General features: G+C 48.0%; 1 pseudogene; it reads right to left on the bottom strand.

Annotated features, from left to right (window-relative positions):
- Positions 1 to 2,982: 2,982 nt before the first annotated feature.
- On the bottom strand, positions 2,983 to 3,729 carry LOC118536118 (receptor expression-enhancing protein 5 pseudogene; annotated as a pseudogene).
- Between the last annotated feature and the right edge of the window lie 2,348 nt (positions 3,730 to 6,077).

Genomic DNA, 6,077 nt, shown 5'->3' with positions numbered 1-6,077 from the left:
TTCCCTAAAGATTTCCTCCAGTGGAGAGATCTGCCTTCAAGTTCTGGGGGTCCGCAAACCCACATCTTTCTAGTGTGGCCTTGCAACAGGAGGAGGAGAAAGAATCAAATTCTGGGTTGCTGCTAGATAGCTGGGTTGCACCAGAAGGGTATTTTGGGAGAAGGAAGGGGGGGTAGGAAGTAGGAAGGGAGTTGTACATCTCCGGTTTTCCCTTAACTAGACAAGCCCACTAGGGCCTGGGGTGGGGTGGGTATGGCCTAAGACCCTCTTAACCAAATGGTGGTCTACAGGCCAGCAGCATCTTAGGATTCAACCCAGTCCTACTGAGTCAGAAATTGCATTATAATCCCTAGATGGTTAGTATGCCTGTTAAAGTTTCAGAAGCATTTTAGCCTAAGATGCTAGTTTGGGAATGACTTCCTGCAATGAGCCACTGAGGAGCTGGGCTGGGTGATCTCTCCGGCCTTCCACATCTCTTCCCCTGCTCTTGGCGCTGGTGCTGGGAGATGATCTTCATGAATTACTTCAACAGTCTCCCTTGTCCTCTGACTTCTGGTTGGGCTCAGTCAATGGCCAATGCTCAAGAAACAGTGACGTCACCTCAAGTTTTTAAAGGAGAACAAGATAATGCATTTATATCATGCAGCAGGTCACCGGAAGCCTGAAGATAGAGCATGAGGTCAGGGTCTTTATTCCCCCCAGCTCCCTGCCTGCGGGGCCTCGGGTTGACAATGCCCATGTTCCTTAGTCAAAGGGCATGGCTCCTGTGGGTCACCCTCTGCTATAGCTCTCTCCAGATTCTGGGGAATGTTCCTTCTTTAACCCTTCAGACCTAGAGTGCCAATTGCTCCCCATTCACCATCCCTTGTGGATTTCTCTGAACCCTGCCCACAGCTTTGTAAATATGCCTTTATTAAACTCTGCTCAAACAAATCCTGTTCGAGTGAGCTATCTCTTTCCCAACAGGACCCTGATCAGTACAGGATCCCGGGAGAACAGACTCAGGAGTTCTTGCTTACGGCAAGGGAAAAGGACTAGATGAAGACTTCCCATTTATGAGATTAAAATAGCCATTGTCAATCCAGCATACTATGTCCTGTGAGATCCTTGTCTCTGAAATACAAAAATATATCACAGGGTCACGTGGCACTTCCTCCAGCATGGCTCGGCTTCTGTGCTACAGACACGTCTTTGTGCGCCCTGTGGCTCACACGGGGGTGGTCTGGAGCTGACTCATTCTGGCTTGTGAGCACTGATTTTTAAATTTTCAGGAGTTTTGTCAAACAGTTATTTAAGAAAAAACTAAAACTAGGGCACCTGGGTGGTTCAGTCAATTAAGCATCCAGCGTGAGACTCTTGCTTATGGCTCAGGTCATGATCTCAGGGTCATGAGACTGAGCCCTGTGTCGGGCTCCACACTCAGTGCAGAGTCTGCTGGAGATTCTCTCCCTCTCCCACTCCCTCTGCTCCTTCCTCCCCACCTCCCACCCCTGCTTGCGTGCACTTGTGCACACTCTCTCTCTCTCAAATAAATAAATAAAATCGTTAAAAAAAATAAAAAATAAAAAACTAAAATTATATAAAGTTATAATTAAATAAATTAAAAAACAATAATAATAAATAAAAACACATACCTTAGTATTTATTTCACTAGCTTTTTTAAAAGATTTTTATTTTTAAGTCAGTCATCTCTATACCCAACGTGGAGCTCCAACTCACAACCCCAAGATCAAGAGTCACTCGATCTTGCTCCACCTGACTGAGCCAGCCAGGCACCCCGTCACTAGATTTTACCATAATCTTTTGGGGTTATTTATATCTGTTGTACCCATATGGTGGAAAAACTATAAGGGTGTGATACTGTCCATCTCTTCACAATTCTGCACTGAGCGATGTCATAATGATAGTTTGCAATCAGGCATGATGGGAGTATTTACACCAAGGAAATTGACAAATGCTACAAATCAAGATAGGACTTTTTTTCTGGAGAGCTGTTTGTTAAACACGATGAGGTTAGTCCCTATCTTCGGAGGGGGCTGGAGAGATGAGTAGGAGGAAGGGAATCCTTCGAGATAGTCATGGTATTTCGACTTGGGTAGCTTTAGGGGAGATCCATATGCCTGCTCTCTGACGAGAGAAAGAAACGTGGACCAGACTTGGCACTTGACTAGAAAGGATAAACTAAACAGAGAGAGGAAATATCCTCTTTGGCTCCTTAGGGCAGGATGGATTAAGCAGACCTTTTAGCATGTGAGATTTGGTATTAATAATAGCTTACTTTCACAACGGGGTTGTTTGTTTAAAAGCTCTCAAAGTACTTTACGTCTATTACTTCTTCCATCTATCAAGTATTTGACTGAGGAGGGAAGCAACAGAGACATTTTTTCTTAAAAATAGAAAAACTGGGGCTCGGGGAGGGTAAGTGACCTTTCTAACCTCAGAAAACTGAGGTCCAGAGGGGCAACAGGGCCCAGGACCCAGAGCTAGATGCCCATTGCCATCCCTCCTCTAGTGGCTACCATTCCTGTGGCCTTGAGTAAGTTGTCTTGAGTTTTCTGAGCCTCAGCTCCTCATCTGTGGAAGGTTATGGGGGAATAAATGAAAGAATGTGTATCAATGACTAGGCGTGTGCGATCAGTGCTGCAAAAATGGTGAGTTTACTGGAGCAACCCAAAGATCTGGCACAGGAAGAAGAGGCTGTCTCTCATGGCACAAGGCCCTGTAATGGGCACAGTGGGCAGTGCTGTTCCCAAAACACCTGCTGGTTGGGCGCCTGGGGGCTCAGTCGTTAAGCGTCTGCCTTCTGCTCAGGTCGTGATCCCAGGGTCCTGGGATCGAGCCCCGCATCGGGCTCCCTGCTCAGCGGGAAGCCTGCTTCTCCCTCTCCCACTCCCCCTGCTTGTGTTCCCTCTCTCGCTGTGTCTCTCTCTGTCAAATAAATAAATAAAATCTTTTTTTTTAATACAACACATTCCTCTTTTTAATATATCAGAAATGTTTCCAAGGCAAAATTATTAAAATGATTATACCACAGTCCCTAATATAACACCAAGCGCTAATAGGAAGGTACAGTGAGGGCAGAAAGGTTTCATCCAGTCAATGGTTTAGGTGCTCTTCTTTTCTTCACCAAGTAAATTCACTGCTGCTTTCTTGGCTTCTTTAGTGATGGTATCTACAGTCTCTTTGGCTTTGTCCTTCAAGTCATTCACCATAGTGTCCACCTGGGACTCATGCTTCAGGAAGACAGGTTGGCTGACGTGCTTGTGCAGCAGCTCGGCCCCGCTAGAAGGGCTTGGGTCATGCACCACAACAGGAAGCCGCACTTCAGCATGTAGTGGAAGGGGATCCATGACAGGAAGAGGTCAGAGAAGAATTCAGCAGTGCTGAACACACCATACACTACCCAGTAGGTCAGCCACTGGGTATCATCTTCTTTGTTGGGACTCTCTATGGCTTTAATTGAGACGTAGGCTGGGTAGCCAAATCCTATCAAGTTGCAGAGGAGCGAGGCTCCGTAACCGAACACCAGGTACAAAGCCAACAGCCCGATGACACCGAGCGCGATCTCTCTCCAGTTCACGCCAGTCCTGCCCTCGAGCTTGGCCAAAAGGTCGGTCATGCAGTTCTTCTCCTGCAGAAACCGGTCGAACCTCTGTCTCATGGCCGCAGACATGGCGAGGACCTTCACGCCACTGCCCGGGCTGCTCCTAGTGCTGGGTGGCCGCAGATCTGAGTGAATAAATAAAAATCTTAAAAAAAAAAAAATTAAAAATTAAAATCTTAAAAAAAAAACAAAAACAAAAAAACAAAGCACCTGCTGGTCAGCCCAACTAGGGTGGCATTTCACGTGCCGCTTCAGGATGCCTGGCCTCTCTCTATCCTGTTGGAGCCTCACTGCCCCTTTTCGTGTCCTTTCTCTGTCTCCTGCAGAGCAATACTCTCCCTTCTCTAAAGCTTTGGTAACGTCAGCCATATGATAAACACATATCAAGGCATTCTTCCAAGCAGAGTTCGCTTCCTAAGAGAAACCTGGTGAATAAAATGATTACCACTCCATTATACATAGAGAGTCATTTGCACGGGGTTTTCCCATCCACTATTTCCTTTGAACCTCAGAGCCACACTGTGGCAAGGATTATAATCACAGCCCCTTTACCTTGGGGAAACTGAGGCCCGAGGAGTTGCCCAGGGTCACAACTTGTGAGTGGCTGAGTCAGGACTTGAACCTGGCAATTTATATCACACAACACTTTGCTGGCTTGATTCTTCCTTCCTCAGAATGGGCACATTCTAGTCTGTCTCCTAGAGGACTGCTCTCTCTGCCATTCAGTTAGCTGTCTGGACCAAGGGCCCAGAGTGGGTAGATTCCTGAGCTGGATGGATACCAGGTACTGGACGAGGAGTTAGGAGACACAGGCTGGAGCTCTGATTTCTTTCCTAGCTTTCTGCACAGCCCGTGGGCAAGAAGAGTGGAGATGCAGGAAGGTACCATGTTGTGAGCAAGTGTTGCATTCCGGGCACCATGTGCTAGGAACTTGACATCAGTTCAATTATTTCATGTAGTCTTCACTACAACTCGGTGAGATAATATCGTTATTTTCATTTTAAAGGTGCAGAAACTACGGCTCAAAGAGCTTAAGACACTTGAGCCAGGTCATCTAGGTGGTGAGTGATAGAGATGCAATTTGCACCTATGTCTCTCTGACTCAAAACTCCACCTTCACCCCCCCCCAATACCACGTCGTCCCTCTGAAGCCCTGTTTCCTGAGGCGAATCCGGGCACCTAACCTCTCTGGTTCCCAGATCCCACTTCCATCAACTGCTGGACTGTGCTCCTCCTATGGTGGGGGCTTCATGTTGGGAAACCTTCATGCCGTTATCCATCTTCTCCCAAGTTCAGAGGTCAGAGTTAGAAGTTCTGATTATGGCAGCCCCCCTCCTCCACCTCTAGGAGGGTGCCACGTTTCACTTGGGGCCAGCAGCCACACATCTCCTCTTCTACAACATTCTTCAGAATGTGGGCTCCCCACCCACGACTCATCCCTGGCCTGGGGCAGACTGTTCATTAAGGGGCTGGCAGGGAAGAGACAAACCAAGATAACACAGAGATCCATCAAGGTGCGGAATTGACAGGTGCACACACCTGCTTCCAGCCAGAGTAGCTTGCGGCCAGTGGGAACCTGCCTCATAGGAGAGAGCTTTATCTGGAAAGGGAAGGGAGTATAAAGGGAAGAAAAAAACCAAAACGAGATTAGATCACTGTAATCATAAGCCTCTAAATCACGGAGAAGAACCATGGCTCAAACATCCAAGTGGTGGAGGATGGATTTTTTTACCTTGACTCCTGCTAATTTTCATTGATTTATGTGGCTTGAAAGCATTTATTTTCTGCTTAGAAGCTTCCCGGCTCCTGCTAAGGAGGCTCAGGACTCCCCTAAATGCCCTCACCATGAGAGGCAGGAGGCAGAGGTGGGTTTCAGGACAGGGGCTAAGTTCCCTGCTTGGTTTCGGTCGCTGCCTGAGAGCCACGGGGCCTAATGGGAACCCCTGGACTGCCGCAGCCACCTCCCGACTCCTGTCCCCAGAGCCTGCCTGCTTCTGGTCACAGCTCCTTGAGTTTAACACTCCTGGCAGCTTAGCGCTCTGGTTTTATGTGCTAGGCCATAATATTTGGTGAGCTGTGAGATGAGGCGGGAGCATTTGCGGCTGGCGCTTCCCTTCTGGCCCTGCCCGGTGATTCGGGCCAGCAGTGTGACAAAGTGAGGCTGCCCCTCCTCCCCACTCTGGCTCCCACCTGTGGCTCTTTGGCACCATGTCCTTCCTCTGTGGTCTCCCCTTCCCTGCGATCCCACGTCTGTGAGACTCCCATACCTCTTGGCTTTTGAAAGGGGGGTATTCAGTCCTCACATTCCAAACCATTTGCACATTTAAACATTTTAAAGAGCAATTCTGAGTCTGCCCAGGACCACATTCCAAAAGGGGAGGGGTGGGTGTCAGGAGGGAGGCTTTCTAAATGTCATAGGCCTTGAAAAACCCTTGATTGATGATGACAAACTGATGGGAAGCCAATGGGTCAG

The sequence above is a fragment of the Halichoerus grypus genome, chromosome 2 (assembly GCF_964656455.1).
Source record: "Halichoerus grypus chromosome 2, mHalGry1.hap1.1, whole genome shotgun sequence".
NCBI classification, from domain to species: domain Eukaryota; kingdom Metazoa; phylum Chordata; class Mammalia; order Carnivora; family Phocidae; genus Halichoerus; species Halichoerus grypus.
The sequence above is the reverse complement of the archived record's forward strand: the minus strand, read 5'-3'. Positions and strand labels throughout refer to the sequence as shown.